Source organism: Lontra canadensis, unplaced genomic scaffold (genome assembly GCF_010015895.1).
Source record: "Lontra canadensis isolate GAN:19392208 unplaced genomic scaffold, GSC_riverotter_1.0 scaffold48, whole genome shotgun sequence".
Taxonomy (NCBI): domain Eukaryota; kingdom Metazoa; phylum Chordata; class Mammalia; order Carnivora; family Mustelidae; genus Lontra; species Lontra canadensis.
The window spans coordinates 14,141,464-14,164,364 of NW_022631042.1; the positions used below are offsets into that span (position 1 = coordinate 14,141,464).

The following is a 22,901-nucleotide window of genomic DNA, read 5'->3' on the forward strand; positions in this document are numbered from 1 at the left end:
TGAAGGGGGGGCTCCTCAGCGCAGTGTCCATGGCCCTTCTGATCAGACCCCCCTCACTTCTCATCGTCACTGCCCACACTGCTCTCTCTTGTCCAACTGTCACGAGAGCCTGAGGAGTGAGGCCCAGGTTACCTCTGGGTGGCAGGAGGCCTTCCTTAGTCACCAATCTGATGTCAAAACCCTCTAGGGGACAATATAGTCAAAAAGAAGAGGGCCCCCATGAATGTGTAGGAGCACCCAATGTCCCCTCATCTGCAGACAAGGCATTCCTGACGAGCCCAGCGAGAATGGGTACCACTTTGGGCCCACCTTGCCTCCTGTGTCTCTGATCTTTATGTCACATTGAAGCCACTTCTACCTCTCCCAAGACAAACAGCCAGGGCCCACACAAGTGCTGGGGTGTTCTCTACCCTTTGGCTACAACTCTGAGGGCCCAGGCCCCATCAGAGCCCTCCCTCCCACTCCCACTGGCCCATGTGGAGTCCAAGGGGCCCAGCCATTCTGTCCTCGGTTGCTGTCTTATCAGGGTCACTTACTTGCAGGAAGTTTTGCTATTTGAGATAATGCTGTACTTGCTAAAATTGGAACATGTTTTAAAATTATTTAAATGTTTTAAGAAGGCCAAAGAGTTTAGTTATCTGAGGAGATTTCTCACAAAGTACTCTGGATCTCCCACCAGGTGAAATTCCGCACCGTTGGAAAACTCATTTCTCACCTCTTACTGGATTTCATTTACAGGTTCCATCCTGTCAGTGTCCCCTCTGTGATTTTAAATCACTTTGCCTGTGTATTCACTTGTAACACAAAGGTCGTTTTTCAATTTTCCCCAGTATGTAGATCTTCCTCTATCTGTGGAAAGTACTTTAAATGTCGAAATGGAGTCCGTCCTTTTCTCGTTGAGTTAAAAAGACTTCAGCAAGGATCTTCCTCAGCCAAAGGCTTGTGACTAAAGGTCTTGGAGGTAAACCCCTCTTTCAAAGAGAAACTTAGCTTTACATATGAATATTCTAGCATCAGTAATCTTTTCCACTAAGAACTATGCTAGGATAATAACAATTGAAATACATTTTTTGTTTGTTTTAAAGCAGAATTATTAGTTTAGCTACATGTGAAGAAAAAATTTTGGGCTTACAATTTCTTGTATTTTTTTTTTGAGGGAAAGCAATGCTTACTTTTATGATATCCCAATTTAAAAATTCACATTGTTTCCATTAGAGCAAAACTTCATGAATATTTACAATATCTATTTCATGCTTAGAGGTAGAAAACATAATATAGCCTTAGCAACCAAAGAGTGGTTTATAATTATTCTACAACTTAGGGATAATTTGCAGTGAATACAACATACACAGTATTCAGGTAATCTGGGCATAGATGTGTGTATCAGACTGCCGCTGTGACTCTCTTTTCCCCAGTGGCATACTGGCATGCTCTATATTTATTTTAACATATGTTTGTTCAAATCACATAGCTAAGTGTTCATATCCTTCCTTAGGACCATTCTTACTGCAAAACAAGCACTCTTCTTACTAAAATGTGACTGCCATCATTGTAATTTTCAGTTGAGCTCTACAGTTTCAATAAAGAAAATTATCAAAAAACAAGTAATAATTCAAAGGGTGATCTTGTGAAATGGTTTTTCGAAAGCGAAATACTTCATTTGGTAACCTCTCAGTCTGGTCGATACATTTTCTCAACCTGGAGAAAGGCTGGGAAAACAATGGTATTAGTTTCTCAACCAAAAGGATGCACCGACCTATTGAAAACTATTGAAAGGTTTCCAGTTAACTAAATACACAAATCTATTTGATTAGCAGTATAGTTTTGGGCTAGACATATGGGCAGTTATATGTGTCATAGAAATGCAGGATATCTTGGTTTTGTCCCACTCCTTGAGGTAGGAATGGTACTTTTGCTGTGCAGTCCTGGCGTATTTGTCTTACCGTATGGAATAAGAAAAGTCAAGCTTCTCATCAAATTCCATTGTAATATGCAGAATTTCAGGAAAAAACAAGTAAAAACAAAATAACAACTTTTGATGAGAAAAAGACTAAGATAAAAGCTATTTCTGAAACATTCTGTGATTGCCCTGGTTGGTGGGTATGTGTGATCAACAGTTCCAATCCTGTCTATTTTTAGCAAGGCTCTTTGTTTTGGCAGAACGTTTTGATCCTAACATGTTAAATTACCCTTTCTTACTAGCTCCAGCCTCTTTGTGGGCTTGAGGATAGTCATAAAGTGAACACAATAGATGGATCCGTCTTGTACAAACTTGGGAAACTTTAATGACCTGTGGTGTATTTTAGCACCATGAAATAACTAAAAGTGATGTCTCAAGCCCAATAAAGCTGTATGCTTTTATGAAGTTTCTTTTTGGTTAAACTTCCCTTCACTTACAGGCTCCCATAATTTCCTCTCAAATCAGCAGATACACAGAAGCTCTTATCGCCCACTCACATTACATGAAAAGCAAAGACTTCTGGTGCTGCAAAGGCTTCCAGTGGATCCCAGTATTCCTGAGAGCTTGACATGAAGGACATTGCTTAGATCCTTATGTGTCCTATGTAATACCATCAAATATCATAATTACAGAAATCCTATACATTCTAGTTCATAATTTGTATGTCCCAAACAGCAAAGAGAATTGAAGAATAAGCATAAGTTGAGGAGGAGAAAAGGAAAGAAGGAAGAAGAGAGAGAGGAGAGGAAGAGGAGGAAGAGGAGGAAAAAGAGGTGATGTCATTGGTTTATCATGCTAAATTCTCAATCCAAACTTTTTGACGTGTATTGAATAAACATGGGAATAGCTTGAGCCATTACTGGAGCAGCACCTGAGTGATTTTCAGTTCAGACATCTCTCCTCTAAGTTCCCTCAATATAGAGCATTTCCAAATGACTGTTCTTCCTTAAACCATGACCCACTGGCCCTTACTATCTGGGATTCAGAATGGTTCCCATGCCTATAGATCTACGTACCTCGTAATAGATGTTGCCATTTAATGGAGAAGGAAAATAGCCTGAAGGAGAAAACCTGCTGGTTTGGGGAATACTGCTTTTCAATTCAATAAATATAAAATCATTTTTATTTTGTCTACTAAAAACAGCTTAAGTTCAGTACTGTGGTGTGTTCAAATGTGTAGTAATTGAAACTTGTGAGGCAGTTTCCAGCTAACCTTTCTGGAAATATATTATTATGCAGATAGTTCTTGGATAACAATGGGGTTCCACGTGATTTTGACAAGTCACTCTTACTTTTGCCAACTCACTATCTTACTCTTCCTTTAGCCCCTTAACTTCCCAGTTCAGGCATGAAAAGTTTGTATTTCCTGTGTCAAAGGTTGGGCAGAAGGGGAAATGATTCAGATAATTCATATGGTTTGGATAACACAGGAATAATAGAGTTTATTATGGTATTTGCAGTGGATGCTTCTGGAATGGGGATAAAGTTTTTCCCAGATTCTTGCTATGTATAATCATTCAGTATAAGCAGTCTATTAAAAAATAAGTTTGTTAATAAATTTTCCATTTACATGAATCCCATATGTCTCTGGAAGACTATAGTAAGACACAAATAAACTTAGTTGCCTCCTGATTTGGAAATAAGCTTAAGCTCTGTGACTGAAAGAATAGGACCAATGAATAGATAAATGAGCTCTCCAGAAACTTAAGCCACAGAAAAAGAAGGTCTACATATTCAGGGCTGAAAAATGGAGAAATCATGAAGTTCAATTACAGCAAGATTTCCACTGCAATGCAGTCCCAACAAGGTGCTGTCCGAATGGGGTTGATACCCTGGAATATTATCATTTTGTCTAAAGATTAAGTGTTTTAGCAGAGAGAATTTAGTTTACATGGAGTTTAGTTAAGAAATCTAAGACCAAGGATTTGGCAGTGTTCATCTAACCATGTCCAGGAAAGAAAATAACAGGATCTAGCAGATAACGTAGAGAATGTTGGGTGCAAATATGAGATTAAAGTCCTGTGTTGTTACCTTGACCAAGATGCAGGAATACCCAGATTGTACTTCCCACTGTCAAGGATCCATGGAGCAGTGAGCTCAGAAGACAGAGCCAAGCAAATCATCACCAATATTGAGCTGGGGCTTTAACCTCCAAGTACCTCTGTAGAACTCTGGTGAATTAAGCTGTACTAACTGGAGGAAGTGGAAGCCAAAGAAGCTGCAGCCCAGAGTAAAATAAGTTATTAGGTCTGTCTATTCTACTGCAAATCCCAGCTCAGGTAGACCTTACCTTTTCCAGCTGAACAAAAGGGCACAGACAACAGACCAACTGGCACCAGAGGAAAGGATCAAGGACACAGGAAGAAAGTATTGGCCTCAGGGCCTAATGCCACCTGTCGTAGACCTTGGCAAGTCAGAGCCATAACCAACCTGTATGAAGAACATCTACAACCAAGAGAAAGATTTGGCCAGCTCTATGGGTCAAGCAGCATTTAATAAACTTGGTGGCCTGGAATATTTTCATAGATTTGGTGGATTCCTTCCTAATTAGAAATTTACTTCTTAAGAAATGGGTCATCACAGGTGAATGTTCTCAGTGGCCAATTTAAGTATGCCACTCACCAGAAGGGTAAAAACACCATTGTACAATAATGCATTGTTGTTCTGGATTACATACCAGTCTCTTAGCAAAGTTGCAGAGTACATGTCAGTTTCTGAGAAAGACTACGTGGTGTAATAGAAAGGACAAGAGTTTGAAATTGTACAGGCTTGAGTTCAAAAGCTGATTAGGTCACTCATTACCTTGGACAGGTTATTAGAACTGCCCTGAGCCTCAGCTCTCTTTTACTTCTTTAAAGGGTTTTGTTAGGATTAAATGAAATCCCATTTATAAAGTGTGTAGCAGATAGCTTTGCAAGTAAGAGGTATCCAAAATGTTAGATACTTCCTATCTTTGGTGTCTTCCGCCTGAGAGTCTGACCAGTCCTCCTTGGGCCAACAAAATCAAACTTTTGTGACCATGAAATTCTAAGGATTAGATCTGGGTTACGGTGACCCATGAAGGTGGTGCCCCTCTGTGGGCTCACCTTGGCCCATTAATTGGCCTGCTCTCTGAGATGTGTGTCTTTTCTCCATTGTTTCATACCCCCAGTCAGAACTGTGTGCCTACTCCTAGTCATACTCGTACCATTAAGGATAAGATAACCTTAGTTCATAAAATGACAGCGACTTTCTTTTAATAAATATGGTTCTCACAGTTCTTACCATTTTGCATACAGTGCACTGAAGATAGAGAAAATAAAAATAATATCAACCTCAATCTTAGAGAACACTAACCAGCACTTACTTTTTGTCAGGGTCTCTACTGAGAATTTTATGCTGATTATCTCATTTAATCTTTACAAAAACCTTTAAGCTAGATACCATTATTATTATTATTACCTTAAGCTAGATACTATTATTGTTGTTATTATTATTATTATTATTCTCATCTCATAAATGAGAAGACTGAGGTTGACATCAAATGCCTTTGACTTGGGAAGATAATTGATAACAATTTTCAACCATTATTTATCTACTGTGTGCTATTAACATGGTACTTATAAGAGTCACATTTATTAAATGAAGAGAAGGCAAATATGAATACATTAAAGCACAATTCTCTACAGCCAATTCTGAACATGGGCTGAATATACAACTATGTCAATATCACCTTTGTTTGATTGCCAGCATTGCCTGTGGACTTCTGGGTCATGGTAGCACCTTCTTACCTTTCCCCCAATTTCATGGTCAAATGTCCATTTAAACAAACAGAAATATATAAAGTTATAATAGTACTGGAAACAAGAAGTATCCATCAGGAGTTTGCCAAAGGTGTGCAAGATTTATTGCTAACTAGCCATCAGAGGTGTTAGCTGAGCAAGGGTTACGGCCATTTCACTTCTCAGGCTTTGAAGAACTATAGCACAAGCATGAATAAGGTAGAAGAATGTTCCTACCCATGATTACCACTTCTGCCAAAGGTCTGGCCTGATCAGTCAGAAAGCCACAGGTGTCTCCCCTACTGGGAAAGAACTATTTCCTGAGCTCTATCACCTGTCCACATTAATTAAGCATTCATTAATCAAGCATTTCTGAGACCCTTCATTAATTAAGCACATCTAAGAGCTTCAATGTTTAAGCATTACTGAGATCTGCATCTGAGGCTTCCTTCTGCATCTTCTGCATCTGAGGCTTCCTTCTAGGCACTAGGATATAGTCAAGGACAAGATAGGCACTGTTCTACCTCTGGGAGCTTCATTCTGGTGGTGGTGGGTGGGCAGGCAACAGATGGGGTACACAAAAAGCCAGAGAATGACAAGAACTACACAGAGAATGAAAAGAGGGTGATGGAGCAGAGTGAATAAATAGCTACTTCAGGTGGAGATGGTCAGGGCAGACCTCCCTGACGAGGTGCCCTTCAACTAGACATCTCAATGTCAAGAGGCAGCTGGTCAGGCAAAGATCCGGTGGTCTGTTTGCAACGGGTTCATCTTGTTTGAGGAAATGTACAAGCCCAAGTGGATGGAGTCTGTGGGCAAGAGCTTTGAGGAGGCTGAAGAGACAGGCAAGGGCAAGATACTAGATGCCAGTCGGGGGTGGGGCAGAGCAAGGAGTGTGGAATTTATTCCAAGCACAGTGGAAAGCTGATGGAAAGTTTTCAGCGAGGACTTGCAAAACCTGACCTGTATTTTGGAAAGATCCCTCTGTCCGCTGTGTGGAAACAGTTCATAGAGGAGTGGAAGGGAAAGCAAGAACAGGGGAGACTCTGAGCTCGCCCAGGTGGACAGATGGTGGTGGGTTGCATGAGGGTGGCCACAGTGGGCTGGGGAGAAGGGAGCACAGTAAGGATGTGTTTAAAAGTAGAGTCAGCAGAATGGGTTGATGGATTAAATGTGGAAGGTGAGCAGAAAGAAGAAATCAAGGAAATTCTGGTCAAGTGTCAGTCATGATTAAATGTACTTCAGGTTCAGAGAACTAGATAATGAAAGCAAGAGAAAGTCTTCCCTCGATCTAGTGCCTGGAAGAGTGGTGTGTGTGTGTGTGTGTGTGTGTGTGTGTGTGTGATTAGAACTATGGGAAATTTTGATTAGTTACGAATAATGTGTATAAATGCACGTCTATCTGTGATACTGCGTAATAAGATATCAAATTGAATTTTTCTTCTTTGCATAGAATTGTGCTGAGGACAAAGTTAAGAGAGCTAACAGCAGTCGAAGCCAGACACCTCCTTCTTTTACAAGTGGAGAATTGGTCCAATGCTTGTTTCCTCCCAAAACTCATGTTGATACACTCATTTCCAAAGTGATGACATTAGGAGGTTGACTTTGGGACATTAGGTGAATGGGATTAGTGATCTTATAAAAAGGCCCAGGAGAGCTCCCTTGGGCCCTCCACCATGTGAGAGTACAGTGAGAAGAGGGCTGTTCATGACCCAGGAAGTGGGGCTCACCAGACACTCCAACTGCTGGTGCCTTGCTCTTGGATTTTCCAGACTCCAGTAATGTGAGAAATGAATTTCTGTTGTTTATAAGTCACCCAGGCTGCTCTATTTTCTAATAGCAGCCTGAATGGACTAAGATGTGGCCCTCCTAGCACCTTGTGCATATGTCTCCTCTCTGTCTTGTAAGATGAGGATTGTGAAGAGACAAATGTCGTAGGACATGTAGAGCTTCTGAATGAAGGCTTCGCCTTTTCCAGACCAGGGCACTTGACGTGCATTTCTCCCCTTGGCCTCTAGCTGCTCAGTGGAACATCTATTTTGATAGAAGAAATGTTGTTGGTAAATACTTTAAAAATCAACAATTTTAAAAATGTTAGACAATCACAAGTAAAATGAAAGTAAAGATTATATTCACACTAGCATCAGAAAATCAAAGACTCCTGAAAATAACCCTTAGAAGAAATTCATGGAATCTATGCTCTAAAAAAACAGATATGCAAACCTCATAATTGTACAGCAGTATATAATGCTTTTAAAAATTTTTTTTTATTTTTTCAGCATAACAGTATTCATTATTTTTGCACCACAGCCAGTGCTCCATGCAATCCGTGCCCTCTCCAATACCCACCACCTGGATCCCCCAACCTCCCACCCCCTGCCACTTCAAAACCCTCAGATTGTTTTTCAGAGTCCATAGTCTCTCATGGTTCACCTCCCCTTCCAATTTCCCTCAACTCCCTTCTCCTCTCCATCTCCCCTTGTCCTCCATGCTATTTGTTATGCTCCACAAATAAGTGAAACCATATGATAATTGACTCTCTCTGCTTGACTTATTTCACTCAGCATAATCCCTTCCAGTCCTGTCCATGTTGCTACAAAAGTTGGGTATTCATCCTTTCTGATGGAGGCATGATACTCCATAGTGTATATGGACCACATCTTCCTTATCCATCTGTTGAAGGGCATCTTGGTTCTTTCCACAGTTTGGCGACCGTGGCCATTGCTGCTCTAAACATTGGGGTACAGATGGCCCTTCTTTTCACTACATCTGTATCTTTGGGGTAAATACCCAGTAGTGCAATTGCAGGGTCACAGGAAGCTCTATTTAATTTCTTGAGGAATCCCCACAGTGTTCTCCAAAGTGGCTGCACCAACTTGCATTCCCACCAACAGTGTAAGAGGGTTCCCCTTTCTCCACATCCCCTCCAACACATGTTGTTTCCTGTCTTGCTAATTTTGGCTATTCTAAGTGGTGTAAGGTGGTATCTCAATGTGGTTTTAATTTGAATCTCCCTGATGGCTAGTGATGATGAACATTTGTTCATGTGTCTGATAGCCATTTGTATGTCTTCATTGGAGAAGTGTCTGTTCATATCTTCTGCCCATTTTTTGATATGATTGTCTGTTTTGTGTATGTTGAGTTTGAGGAGTTCTTTATAGATCCTGGATATCAACCTTTTGTCTGTACTGTCATTTGCAAATATCTTCTCCCATTCTGTGGGTTGCCTCTTTGTTTTGTTGACTGTTTCCTTTGCTGTGCAGAAGCTTTTGATCTTGATGAAGTCCCAAAAGTTCATCTTCGCTTTTGTTTCCTTTGCCTTTGGAGACATATCTTGAAAGAAGTTGCTGTGGCTGCTATCGAAGAGGTTACTGCCTATGTTCTCCTCTAGGATTCTGAGGGATTCCTGTTTCACATTGAGATCTTTTATCCATTTTGAGTTTATCTTTGTGTACGGTGTAAGAGAATGGTCGAGTTTCATTCTTCTGCATATAGCTGTCCAGTTTTCCCATCACCATTTATTGAAGAGACTGTCTTTTTTCCACTGTATATTTTTTCCTGTTTTGTTGAAGATTATTTGACCATAGAGTTGAGGGTCCATATCTGGGCTCTCTACTCTGTTCCACTGGTCTATGTGTCTGTTTTTATGCCAGTACCATGCTTTCTTGGTAAACTCTTCAGTGTTGGTCTTGGCAATGATTTTTTTGGATATGTCACCAAAAGCAAAGGCAACAAAAGCAAACAACAACAACAACAACAACAACAACAACAAGTGAAACTTACGTCAAAGTACAAAGCTTCTGCAGAGCAAAGAGAACCATCCATCAAATAAAAAGGAAACCTACTGAATGGGAGAAAATATTTGCAAACCAAATATCTGATAAGAGGTCAATATCTGAAATATATAAAAAATTCCTACAATTCAGTAGTAAAAACGAAGAATCTAACTAAAAAGTGGGTAAAGGATCTGAAGACATTTTTCTGAGGAATATATTCAGGTGGTCAACAGGCATATGAAAAGGTACTCAATCACCAGAGAAATACAAATCAAAACCACATTGAGATATTACTTCATACTTATTAGAATGACTATTATTAAACAGACAAAAAAAAATAAGTGTTGGCAAGGATGTGGACAAAAGAAAACACTTGTGCACCATTAGTGGGAATGTAAATTGGTACAGTCACTATAGAAAACAGTATGTGGGGTGAGGGGGGAGCTGGGTGGCACAGTTGGTTGAGCATCTGACTCTTGGTTTTGGCTTAGATCTGATCTCAGGGTCTTGGACCAAGCCCTGCGTAGGGCTCTGCACTCAGTGGTGTCTGCTTGGGTTTCTCTCTTCCTCACGTGCAGGCCTTCCCTCTGCTCATTCACTCTCTCTCTTTCTCTTTCTCTCAAATAAATAAATCTTTAAAAAAAAGAAAGAAAGAAAACGGTACGGAGGTTCCTCAAAAAATTAATCACAGAACTACCACATTACCAGCAATTCTACTTTTTGGTTATTATCCAAAGGAAAGAAAATACTTATTTGAAAAGATACATGCACTCCCATGTTCATCACAGCACTGGTTACACTAGCTAAGATATAGAAGCAACTTAAGTGTCCATCTATGCATGAGTGGATAAAGATGTGGTACAACAGAATATTATTCAACCATAAAAAAGAAGAAACTCTTGTCATTTGTGAGAATGACAATTTTCACATGGGTGAACATTGAGCTAAGTGAAATAAGTGAAATAAGTCAGCTAACGAAAGACAAATACCATATAATCTCATCCATATGTGGAATCCCCCCACCTAAAACCTCTTAACTCATATACAGAGAAAAGATTTATGGTTTTCAGAAGTGGGGCCTGGAGGGGTGAAATGTGTAGAGGGGTCGGAATGTATAAGCTACCAATTATAAAGTAAATAAGTCATGGATATAATACAGCATGGTGACTATAATTAATAACACCGTGTTTTATATTTGAAAGTTGTTAACAGTAAATTTCAGAAGTTCTCCTAACAAGAAAAAAATTTGTTACTATGTATGGCAATGGATGTTAACTAGACTTATTGTGGTGACCACTTTGTAATCATTAAGTTGTATGCCTGAAATGAATACAATGTTATATGTCAATTATATCTCAGTTAGAAAAAGAAATTATGATGGAAGGCTTTCCATCACATTTTAGCCAGTGTCTGAGGGACATTTTGGTAATACCAAATATTTTCATCCTAATCCCTCAGGCAGACTCTGATAGTTACTTACTACTGTTTATTTGAGAGAGAGAGAGAGAGAGAGAGAAAGAGAACAAATGGGAGTGGTAGGGGAGGCGGATGGACAGAAGGAGAGGGAGAGACTCTCAAGGAGACGCCTCTCTGAGAATGGAGCCCGACATGGGCTCCATGGTCTCATGACCCCAAGATCACCACCTGAGCCAAAACCAAGAGTTGGACATTTGGCCGATTGAGCCACCCTGGTTCTTGCTACTTTTAACGTGAGCCCAGTTCATGGACTCCCTGTTGACTTAATTTCCCTCAAGTGCAATCCCTGTTTTAAATTTTTCTTAAATTCTCTGTAGTTCTTTGCAAAAGTAAAAGATCAATATAGATTTGCTTATTGAACTAAAATCATAAAACAGCAAACTCTGAGAAGAAAGAGCCTGTAGAAAGTTCTGGGCCCATAACCACAGCTACAATTTAGGATTTAGTGCTTTGCCACATCAAGGAATGTCGCTGAATCCCCATCTTTCCATTATTCCAGTTGTAGCTGAGGATAAGCTGAATAAACTTTGAGGTTGAAGATTTTAATGACTGTAAAACTCCTTTAAAATTCTCTGGGTGTGCTTTACTTCAGGATGCCAATAATAATGGTAGATAATCATGGGACAGAGATGGCATTATTCAGTTCATCCCTGTCCTTAATGAAGTTGCGGGGAAATGGGAGGGTGTGTGAGACATAAATAATAGAATTAGCTTTTACTGGAAAACAATTTTTTAAAAACCAACCGTTCTCATATATCTGCCTTGGAGGTTTTCTTTTTTTTTTTTTTTAAGGGAAGATGATTTCTTGGAATGAGATTTTGTGGTTGGGTATTGAATGTTGTCTTTTTAAAAAAATGTATTTATTTATGTTGACGTATTTACTTTCATCCCAGAGACCTTGGACAGTACCTTCTTTTGCTCCGATGAAGCTGAGACTTTGCTACTCTTTCTGGTTATAATAATAGTAATGGATAACTTGTTTATAGCACTTACTAATCACTAGACACTGTCCTAAGGAATAAGGAATAATTCATTTAACTCATAACAGTCCTATAAGATGGATATTCTTATTAACTATTTTATAGTTAAGGAATTGGAAGCACAGCAGGAGCAAGGGGCTAGTTCAAGGCCACAGAGCCAGGAAGTGATGCAGCTGGGGTTCGTAGAGGTCAGGTTCTCACTACCATGTAGAGCTTCAGGCCTAAAGCAATCAGTTTGGACTACAACGAGGGATGGGGAACATGTACACTTCTAAGTCAAACCACCCATGTGAAATTCTGGTCCAATCTATAGACCTCTCGGGGCCACATTTTCTATGAAATGAAATGAAATTCTATGAATGAATGAATTTCATTCATTCTATGAATGAAAATGAACATGAGAATGCTACTAATTACTTGACCGGTTTCACAGAGTAAAAGGTAATGCATGGGCAAACGACTCTAACAGTTCCATGAGCACAGCGGGTTCTCAGCACACATGAGATTCTGTTTTTTATGAAAAGAAATCTTCAGAACAAGGAGAATCTGCTTTCTCTGGTCCCCATACATCTCTGGCTTCTATTCCTGTCCTCAGAGGCCTGTGCTGGAGATGATAACATCATACATGTGACCTTAACTCTCAGGCCCACGGCACTGTACTTCCGTGACGTTTGGAAGAGCTGTCACTCTTAACCATACATATTTTGACTAAGTCTCTAAGATTGTACCTGAAGAAGACAAGAGGGAAGCTCGCACCCAAACTGAATTTTCCAGAATTTTTCTATGGCAAGTGATAATATGGCAAGGATAATAATTTTAACTATTACTTCCCACAGGCCTCAATGAAGCAAAATCAAAAACCATTTAAGCTTTTTTAAAAGCTGCAAAATAAAGAAGAATTATGGCATAAAGATTCAGGTGCATTCAAGTGGCGAGTCTCCACCATCCCACAGTCCCAGACAAAATAAGACTTGGTGAGCTGCAAGCTGACGTGGGAGGCATGGGTTTCCCTGGGCCACTGTCTCGCAGCTCACCACTGAAGGCCTCATTCCCTGGCCTCTGCCAGGTGCCCCTCCCTGACATGTTGCCTGTGGACAGCCTGCCCTTGACCCAGACCTTGTCTGTGAGCATGGTAGAAGGAAAGGGCTCGCTCTCTGACCAATAGGACACACCTGTTGGAAACTTATGTCTGATCGAGGGGGGCTGTGGGCCCCACAGCATGGCTGCACTTGCCCCTGAGGAGCAGCGCCCTGGAGACAGGTGAAAAAAAAGCATCAGGTTTGGAATAGTGAGTCCGCCAGTAACACAGGCCTCCACTAGGTCTGGCCTGTACTACTGTTGTAAGAGCTGATGCTGTATGGGGCACTATTCTGAGGGTTGCATGGAAGCAGTCATTTATTGTCCACAATGGGCCTTATTATCTCTTGTGTTGAAGCAACTGAGACTCCGATTAACTGACTTGCTAAATTCCCACAGCCAGTAGCCCCCTCTCCAGTATTCTCTCTTCTGTTGCCCATCTGTCATGGCTTCCCACAGTTCCTGGTTTCTGGAGGAAACCAGAGACAGCTCTGTCACACAGCTACTGTCACGAAACTTCAGGATCTAGCTCCTAAATACCCCTTCAGAGTTTACTTTCTTTCCCTTTCCATTCCACACTCAGGATGTGATGAATTGTGTTAGGGTCTTCAAATGTATTATATTTTCTGTTGCCTCAGGACATTTGCACATGTTTCTTCTGCTTGGAACCACATTTCTCTCTTATGTGAGGGTAATCACTACTCAGAATTTGGGGTAAACTTTGATCTACTTTTCTACCTGGCTAGAGGTGGGTATTTACCACCACTATTTGCTATGTAGTACACTCATTTTTGCTTAAAACACATTTTACTTTATTGTATTGATTGATGTCACTTAGTGCCTGCATCTAGATTTAAGGCACGATGTGGCCAGAATTTGTTCACAGAACATGGAGACAGATATTGAGTGGGTGATCAATAAGATCTTTGATGATAAGAGATTGACTTGATCTGCTGTCTCATGCATACTACTGTCCCATTTCTAAACATCCTAAAATTCCTATTGGTAATTATCATCAGTATGACTTAATTAATTCTTTGTTGTCTCTATCTTTGCCTAGCAAGAGCAAAAGTCCTTTTATACAAAAATCCTTAGTTCGAAAGAAGTTGTAATGGCAAAGAATGAAAGGAAAGCATTGGCCTTTCTTTACTTTTTTTTTTTTTAAAGCTTTCTCCTGTTTCCCTCGAAGCCACTGACACATGTATAACCCTGGTCTCTGTAACCTCATAACCCCGGAAACCACACGTCATGTGCTTCGGATCTCACATATCACTCGTGCTCAGAGGCAGGGTAAGGATGGAAAAAGCATTGGTTTCAGGGTAAAACAAACTCAGGCCATATTCCCAGCACAGCCACTCTCTAGATGTGTGAATTCCTGCCTGATGTTCAGTCTCTGGGGGTCTCGATTTCCTCCTGTCGGAAATGAAGACACTAACGTCTACTTCACCAAGGGGTTATGAGGATTCGATGGAGAAACAGATGCCAAGTGCCCAGCTAAGGCCAAGCATGTAGCAAACAGTCCCTGATGCCCATATTTCACGCTGTCTTCTTCCTTTGTCCTTATCCCAGTGGGTCTGGGAGCAGGAATGTTATAGCGTGTGTGCGGGAATGATTAACCTGGGCTTTTCTGGGTCTGTGAATGCCATGAAACTATATGCAGAGTTGTGTAAGACAGGGAGCTGCATCAGTTTCCTGAGTACCACAAACCTGGTGAATTAAACAACAGAAATTTATTGCCTCATAGTTCTGGGGGTGAGAAGTCCCAAATCAAGGTATCGGCAGGATTGGTTCTCACTGAGGCCTGTGAGGGAGAAACTCTTCCAAGCCTCTCTCCCAGATTCTAGGTATTCCTTGACTTATAGATGATGCTGTTGCTGTGTCTTCACATTATTTCCCTCCATATGTGCCTCTGGGTCCAGATTTCCCCTTTATATATGGACATGAGTTATCTTAGATTAGGGCCCAGCATAATGGCTTCAGCTTAAACTTGATCATCTGCAAAGGCCCTATTTCCAAATACAATCACATTCACAGGTCCTGGGGGTTAGGACTCCAATATATTTTTTGGAGGAGGCACAATTCAATCTTTAGCAATATCCACAGCTTTTACTGGGTTCTTAAATCCACAACCCTTTAGAGATTAAGAACTAGTGGCTAGAAAATCTGCTTCATGGCTTATCTTGTATCAACCTAACCACCACGTTTATAGGCTTGACATGTGCCAGGGTGTATCTTAGTACTAAATCGTGGAGAAACATCATGATGATTTGGATGGGGTTACTTAGGCATACGTTAATGGCAGAGATTATATAAAGTCTCTTTCCACACCAGACTTGATTATGATTGGCAACAGCTGTTGTTTGGTTGGAATGCTGATGGCTTTACTAAGGATTCCTTGAGTCGCACACTCAAAAAGTTTATAATCCAGTGGGTGAAATATTTTTACCAAATAACACAAATGAATATATGATTATAAATTGAGATTAGTTTAGGATACAAAAAAATATGATTTTATTATAGCATATAATTAAGGAATTTTACTTGGCCTGGATGGGTCAGGGAAGGCTTCATGGAGGAAATGGTGCATTATCTGAATTGTAAAGACCAGGGAAAGTGCACTTTAGAGGAAAAGTATTCCAGGCAGAGGAACAGCATGTACAAAGGCCCTGTGTACAAGGTACATTAGAGGAACTAAAGCCTGAAAAGGCTGGAACAGAGAGATGGAGGTAGGAAAAGGAAGGAATAGTGTGAGATGAGACTGAAAGGCACTTGGGCACCGTGAGGAGTCTGGGAACTTATCCTGGGAGAAGGAGGAAACCATAGAAAGGCTTCTTCATCTTACTCAACCTGTATGTTAAACTGTACTCTTAGCCCCCTATCACTTGTAATTTCTTGAAACTTTTAGCCTTGTTTCTTTAAAGATACTAGTCTGTTCTGGTACATTCCTATTACTCTGGGTAGCTTTCCAGTGTCATTTTTCCCTGCCTGCTCCTGAAATGTTGCTTTCCACTCTCTCCCTGAGAGATCTCCTGTTGAATGCTTTCCGCTACCCTCTTCTGCAGCTGCTTTCAAAACATTTCCCTAGATGGAAGTTGCCCTTCCCATCTGCTTACAAAAGAAATACTGCACAATTTTGGTCACGTGGATATCAATATGGTCTGTTTGAGAACTATGTATGCTCACTTATTTTTTGAGGATGCTACCAAATCCACATCATTTGGACTATTAACATGGATTTGTCACAGGGCAAAGGGGTATGAGTTACCTTTAGGGAGGCTTGAACAGTGACCAGTGGGGTGCTCTCAGTAAGGCCTCTCCAGTCTCAGCAGAAAGAGTTGATGGGAGGTTTTCCCTTGTGCTCTCTCCTGGCATATGAAACACATGCTTTGAGTTTGCTGAGGTTTCTGCTCATCTTAACTGAGTGACCCTGACTCAGGGTTACAATCACCCTCTGCTTACGTCCATGTGGGCATGGAGTATCACCCTCACGGAGCTGGTGTGGGAGGAAGCCAGCAGACTGATGCACTTGAAGGTCACTGTGGCAAGGTCTACGTGAGTACTGGAAGCTAAGACTGAATAGGAAGTCTTGCTGGGTCTGCTGCTCAGGGAGTGATGCTCCTAGGATGCCTACTGTGGAAGGAAACAGGAGGAATACGGGAAGAAAGGGAGAGAGGGAGGGAAGAAAGCAGGGAGGCAGGAAAAGATTCAAACTAGTATTTACTGAGCATTGAACAATCCCCTTCCACACGTACACTTTCTTTGATCCTCACAAACAGTCTAGAAAGGTAGGTATTTCTTATCTTAATGTTTTCCAGACTCAGAACTATAAAATGGGTCTCTCGAAATAAAGAACAAATAACCTGTCAGTTGAGTTGGGAATCAATCAAGTTTCTTTCTTTTGTAGTTGATGTGCTTTCAACTGTACCACAAAGCCTAGGTCATGGATTTGGTGAATTAGCAAGAAAGTTGAGTCATAGTGGTTTCTGTCACTCCCCTGAGGATTCAGCCACACCATCGGGTTCTCTGGGCTCTTTCGTCAAGACACTTTGTCCTGAACCTATACATTTAAGTTGAACCAACTCAACCAGAAACACAAACCACATGGCTGACAGCAAGTACCAGCAAGCTAGGGACCCAGTGGTTTAATGGAGACAATCACCTCTGTCCCATCTCTGGAATCTGTCCCACTTTGTGCAGTCCCTCTTGATTTCCGGTTAAGTTTTTCCTCCTGATTTGGCTCAGTTCATAATTTTTGACCCTTGGACTTGTTTTTTACTGGCTGTAGCCTAGTACTAATTAAGGATTTGCTTCCTGGGCCGCTCTCTGGCCATATTAGACTTATTTAGGTCCTACCTGAAGGCATAATTCTCATACTTATCTGTCTGGGCTGATACTCCACATGCTTCAGCGCTGAACCCCTTAAAGGCAGGAAAGAGCTTACAGAGAACCACGAAGGGAAGATCTTCGAAGGACCTGAGGCTCTTCCAACAGTAGCCTCCTTAAATAAACTGTACCTGTCCCATAGTAAGAATGTTAAGGAATTTGAAGGGAAGTTCATTTAGCAAAAGCTATCTGCTTTAGACATCATTAGTGGAATACATTGGGCAAATGCTCACTTGCCAGTATAAAGGGTGAATTCCTTTTTACTCAACTCAGTCATTCTATTCTTGGGAACTCCAAAAGGATTTTTGCAAACCCCCATTAACATTCACTCCCCAGCAGTGAGTTCCTGTGTTGGGTAATCTCAGTGTATGTGTCTCTGGGTTTTTTTTTTTTCCCCCTCCATGCTCAGCATTTTGCCTCCATTCCCTGTGCACTGTGAATTCCCGAAAGGGTTCCGTTCTTGTAGTCGCCTCCAGCCACAACGTGCAGACACTGCTGAATTACTCTCTGCCTCTCACTTGCTGTTGCTCCTTCTTATCCATGCTTTGGCACTGATTGAGACATGGATCTAACCTTTTCCCCTCATTTCTTTTCTTTTTTTCTTTCTTTCGGTGGTAACACAAATTTATTATTCTGCCCTTCTGTCCTCAAGTCTCTGCTCCTTCCAGAAGCTCTAAGGGTCAGTCTGTATCCTTGCCTCTTCCAGTTGGGAGAACTCTCAGTGCTTTTGTTGGCTCATGGCCCCTTCCGCCATCTTCAAAGCCAGCAGTGGCAGATGGAGTCCTTCTTACATGGCATTTCTCTGACTCCTGCTCTTCTGCATCCCCAAGGGTATTTGTGGTCACACTGGACCTGCCCAGATAACCCAGGGGGATCCCTCATCTCAAGGTCATCTGGTTAACAACCTTACTTCCTCTGTCATGGAATGTAATAGATTCAAAAGGTTCCTGGGATTAGGACACTTTGGGAGAAATGGTTCTACTCCATCTGTGGGACGTTTGGCACTGGCCTTCTTTGCCACCGTCCCAGTCACCCTCCTTTGCTTCCCATACCTCTGCATGTGCATTGCAGGAGCTTTGCCACAGGCCTCCCTGGATCTGTTCTCCCCTTTTGTAATATAGAATTACTTTTCTATATCATAGACCCTCCTCTGTCCCTTCTAGGCTGAGCCCTGTGACTGGTCAGCCTTGTTGAGCCCTTGGAAGACTGATATAACCTAAAATGGCCATTTTTTAAACATTTATTTATTTATTATTACTTCTTTTTAAAAATTAATTTTTAAATTTTTTTAAATAAACATATAATGTATTTTTATCCCCAGGGGTACAGGTCTGTGAATTGCCAGGTTAACACATTTCACAGCACTCACCATAGCACATACCCTCCCCAATGTCCATAACCCAACCACCCTTTCCCGACCCCCCTCCCCCCAGCAACCCTCAGTTTGTTTTATGAGGTTAAGAGTCTCTTATGATTTGTCTCCCTCCCGATCCCATCTTCTTTCATTTATTCTTTTCCTACCCCCAACCCCCCCACGTTGCATCTCCACTTACTCATATCAGGGAGATCATATGATAGTTGTCTTTCTCCGATTGACTTATTTTGCTAAGCATAATACCCTCTAGTTCCATCCACGTCATCACAAATGGCAAGATTTCATTTCTTTTGATGGCTGCATAGTATTCCATTGTGTGTGTGTGTGTGTGTGTGTGTGTGTGTATAAATATACATATGTATATGTGTATATATATGTAATATATACCACATCTTCTTTATCCATTCATCTGTTGATGGACATCTAGGTTCTTTCCATAGTTTGGCTATTGTCCCCTCATTTCTACAAATTATTCAAGCTCTTTACTGCAATTTTAGGCAGATAGAAGGAATATAGAGAGCACAGAATACAGCCTAAGATTGAACATGAAAACCAAGCGTCTCTTGGAAACTGCCCCGAGGTGCTTGGCCCTCTCCTTCCGCCACCGTCTCTCCTTCCATTTCTCCTCACCCCCTTCCTGGAACGCTGTCCTTTTCTAATTGAGAGTGGTTGAGCTCTCTCTTAATTTACTTCCTTCTTCTCCTAACCAGTGCTCTCAGTGACTATCTCAGCTGCTATCCCAAGTGGCCTGTTAAGGTATTTTGCTAAATTAAGGCAGCTGTTTCCCTAAGACCCAGCCACAAAGACAATAGTTGTCTTTGACAGAAAGTAAACACAGAGCCACTCTGGTTACTAGAGGAGTCACACACCCGTGTGGGTGTAAACGGAACTCTACCCAACAGCAACGCTCTTTCTCCCTGCTCTGCAGGTGTTTTCGCCTTTTTTCAAAAAAAGAGAGATACTCTGGTCAGAGCACTCATGTCTTGTCTCTTCGCAAGAAGCATATTGAAGTTACTCCATATCTTCTTCCAAGCCGCACGGCAAGGAGCAGTGTGGGGTCAAACGCACAGTGGGGGGATGCCCCTGGCAGACTCCTGGATGCTCCCTGCACAGAAGTCTAACATCTTCTGGGCTTTGGGGACGAAAAAGAAAATGCCCTAGGGTGCCTGGGTGGATCAGTGGGTTAAAGCCTCTGCCTTCGGCTCAGGTCATGATCCCAGGGTCCTGGGATCAAGCCCGCGTCAGGCTCTCTGCTCAGCAGGGAACCTGCTTCCCCTCTCTCTGCCTGCCTCTCTGCCTACTTGTGATCTCTCTGTCAAATAAATAAATAAAATCTTTGGAAGAAAATGCCCTAGATGTCATCCTGGACCTTAAAATTTGTGCAGGGGAGTTTACGAATTCCTTTGCCTGACAAAGCAAAACCAAATCAAGCAGTTATCAAGTTTTTTTTTTTTTTTTTTTTTTTTTTAATTCTCCACAACAACATTCAAGCAACTCTGTGTCTCTGGAAATTCAGTGGAACCCGGTCGGAGGGAGTCATGAACTTGGAGACTGGAAGGAGGAAAATCAATGGATGTTTTATTGTGGTCACTCTAAGTAATTAAGGAAGGTTTAATAGAATTACATGTGACTTCAGCCACTCACCTGGTTTATGTCTTTCAGTGTTTAAGTTTCTTAAAAATTTTTTTCCCTGGAGTATTCTAAGAAATGGGATCATTATGACTGAGGGGCTTTCTGAATTATGATTATTTCCAAGTCTATCCCTTTCTTTAACTCTTTAGCTCCTTCAAATGCTAATAAATGTAGATTGAATGATTGAATAAACAAATGGATGTGAGAAAGACAGAAAGAGAGAAGGAAATAGGGGACACAGTTGAGAGAGAGACAAAGAGTTGATTTGAGTAATTCTTTTGATGAAAATGTTATTCCTGAGGCATCTGGGTGGCTCAGTTGGTTGAACATGTGACTCTTGATTTCAGCTCAGGTTATGACCTCAGGGTCATGAGATCAAGCCCCATTCCAGGCTCCACACCCAGAACAGAGTCTGCTTGAGGTTCTCTCCCTCCTTCTCCCTCTGCCCCTCCTCCTGCTCACACTCTCTCTCTCTCAATAAATAAATAAATAAAATCTAAAAAAACCCACCCCATTATGTAGAATAATCAGTATCACCAGATAAAAATGTGACATTTAAGGAGAACATTTAATCCTTCAGTAATGGAAAACAGCTATTGTATTCAAGATGAAATACTGTATCATAAAGCAGCTCGGTATATCTTACTCAGATCATTTGATTAATAACAGAAGCAGCTTTTCTGGTTAAAATCTCAGGAAAAAAGTATGAGGGAGCGCCTAGAAACAAAAATCAATATTTGCTGTCCATTCAAGGCCGGTGCACATATGTTTTTTACTTTTTGTGGGAAAGGGGAAAAATGATTATGGATGTCGCTACTTTCCATTGCCACGACAACGCTCCCTCAAAGTTCTCACAGTGTAGTAATATTGTTTTAAAGACCCATTGATCAAATACTGTTTTATCTAAAACTAAACTAGAAAGTTTTTTAAGGAGGAAAAAGCCAACTGGTGGTTTTATCCTCATCATTTTCTTTTCCTCCTTTCCCCCTTCCTTTCTTTAAAACTACCAATCAGCATAAGTACAAAAGAACCACGATCTAACCACAGGGTTTGATTCAAGGAAGGCAGAAATTTCAGTTCATAAGCCCCAAAGTAATGAAGCCAGTGATTCAGTTAAGAAAAGGAAAGTAACATTCTCAGGGAGAAAATGTGACCTTCTAATACAGCAGCTGATTTCTGTTCAAGCTGCCCTGAAGCCTTGACAGGGATCAAGAGGAATGATTTCCTGGGTAGCTTCCTGAAGGCCTGTTGTTAGGTGCTTTCTGGTTCCCCGACCTGGAGTAGTGTCTGGAATCACAGCCAAAATGAGGCCCATGGCTGCTTTGGAAATGTTTGAGCAGAGCCCTGTTTGAGCTGAGCCATGAACTGAGAGGAGAGTTGGGGCCTCTCTCCACTCAAGCCACATCTGTCTCTGACTATCATGTGTCATGTGTGGGGCTCTCTCTTAGGCTTTGTCTTACACACATGTTAGGACAGATACAAAGCAGTATTAGGATGTCTGAAACCAAGGGATACAGATGGCTGAGTCTCACAGAAGCAAATTACTTAATTTTCACTTCTGAATAATGTTGCAGCAATAATTTCAGCAGCAAGTACTATTTCCGGAGCTTTTACTTTGGCTCAGATATCGTGCCAAAAGTCTATAGCAATCATTATATTAAAATGATCATCATTCTAGAAGGAGTACTACTGTTATCACATTCTGTTATGCAGGTGAGAATCTGAGGCTTACCCAGGTAAATTCGTGTACTCAAGTTCATGAGGGTATACTCATGGCAGAGCCATAGTATGAAGCCTGGCCATCTGCATAAAATGCAGCACTTCAATGCGGCACTTCAGTGCGCCGTCCCACATTCTCAGGAAGATCATGTCCTCCCCTCTTTCCAAGGAGCTGAGGCGGAAGTACGACGTGTGCTCCATGCCCATCTGGAAGGATGACGAAGTGCAGGTTGTACGAGGACACTACAAAGGTCAGCAGATTGGCAAGGTCGTCCAGGTCTACAGGAAGAAGTACATCATCTACATTGAATGAGTGCAGCAAGAGAAGGCGAATGGCACAACCGTCCATGTGGGCATTCACCCTAGCAAGGTGGTTATCACTAGACTAAAACTGGACAAAGACCGCAAAAAGATCCTTGAACGGAAAGCCAAATCTCGCCAAGTAGGAAAGGAAAAGGGCAAGTACAAGGAAGAAACAATTGAGAAGCTGCAGGAGTACAGTAGTCTTCTATGTGACTTGAAATAAAAACTGTTAAAATGAAAAAAAAAAGACATTTAAAGACATATTGTATCTTTAAATGCTATGTGATATGACATATTTATTAAAGAGACATATTTTTTTAAATCAGATATAAATACATAAATTTGTATTCCATAACATTGAAAATTTTGCCTGTTGTGTTTTGAGTTGTGCTCGGGCTTAGGACTGACCACCAGCACTGGCCGTCAGGGATGGCTTTCAGCCATATTTTCAGTACCATT

General features: G+C 41.3%; 1 pseudogene; it reads left to right on the top strand.

Annotated features, from left to right (window-relative positions):
- Window positions 1-22,245: 22,245 nt before the first annotated feature.
- LOC116876845 lies at window positions 22,246-22,689 on the top strand (annotated as a pseudogene).
- Window positions 22,690-22,901: the final 212 nt, after the last annotated feature.